Raw genomic sequence first — 1,027 nt, 5'->3', positions numbered from 1 at the left:
TTCTTGTAGTGCTTGTTCTTGGAGTAGTGGTGGTAGTTGTCCTTCTTGTAGTGGTGGTTGTTCTTGGAGTAGTGGTGGTAGTTGTCCTTCTTGTAGTGCTTGTTCTTGGAGTAGTGGTGGTAGTTGTCCTTCTTGTAGTGGTGGTTGTTCTTGGAGTAGTGGTGGTAGTTGTCCTTCTTGTAGTGCTTGTTCTTGGAGTAGTGGTGGTAGTTGTCCTTCTTGTAGTGGTGGTTGTTCTTGGAGTAGTGGTGGTAGTTGTCCTTCTTGTAGTGCTTGTTCTTGGAGTAGTGGTGGTAGTTGTCCTTCTTGTAGTGGTGGTTGTTCTTGGAGTAGTGGTGGTAGTTGTCCTTCTTGTAGTGCTTGTTCTTGGAGTAGTGGTGGTAGTTGTCCTTCTTGTAGTGGTGGTTGTTCTTGGAGTAGTGGTGGTAGTTGTCCTTCTTGTAGTGCTTGTTCTTGGAGTAGTGGTGGTAGTTGTCCTTCTTGTAGTGGGGGTTGTTCTTGGAGTAGTGGTGGTGGTTGTTGGAGTAGTGGTGGTAGTTGTTGTTGTAGTAGCAGTGGTGGTGGTCGTTGTCGTTGTAGGTGGAGCTAGAAATCAACATGAAAGCAGGGATTCATCAAGCAGCAGGAAACAAGAGACTCGTGCTGGGCCTGTGCACCAACACAACCACGGAGACTGTCCCCAGGCAGAACTCGGCACTTATCTCCCATGAACTCCAAGTTCTTGTCATGGGTCAACTAGAATCTGTGACTGAGCAGGGAGTGAAGACATGGTCACAACAAGGCAACATCGGCATTTAAAGGATGATATTTCGGGAGGTGTTGCTATTCAAAAATGACACATGGGATTTGTGTTGAAGCAGTTTGTAAAGACTAGTCATACATATCAGATTTACATATCTTCATAAGCATCTGTGAGGGAGGGGAAAGTGTCTAGAGCCTGAAGCTGTCTTTGTCCTCTCAGCAGTACATGACTAGAGCCCAAATAGTAGTTCCCAAGAACCAGACTATTGACCAAATAAATAGCATT

Source organism: Bison bison, unplaced genomic scaffold (assembly GCF_000754665.1).
Source record: "Bison bison bison isolate TAMUID 2011002044 unplaced genomic scaffold, Bison_UMD1.0 scf7180017864072, whole genome shotgun sequence".
Taxonomy (NCBI): Eukaryota; Metazoa; Chordata; class Mammalia; order Artiodactyla; family Bovidae; genus Bison; species Bison bison.
This window is presented reverse-complemented; position numbering follows the sequence as displayed.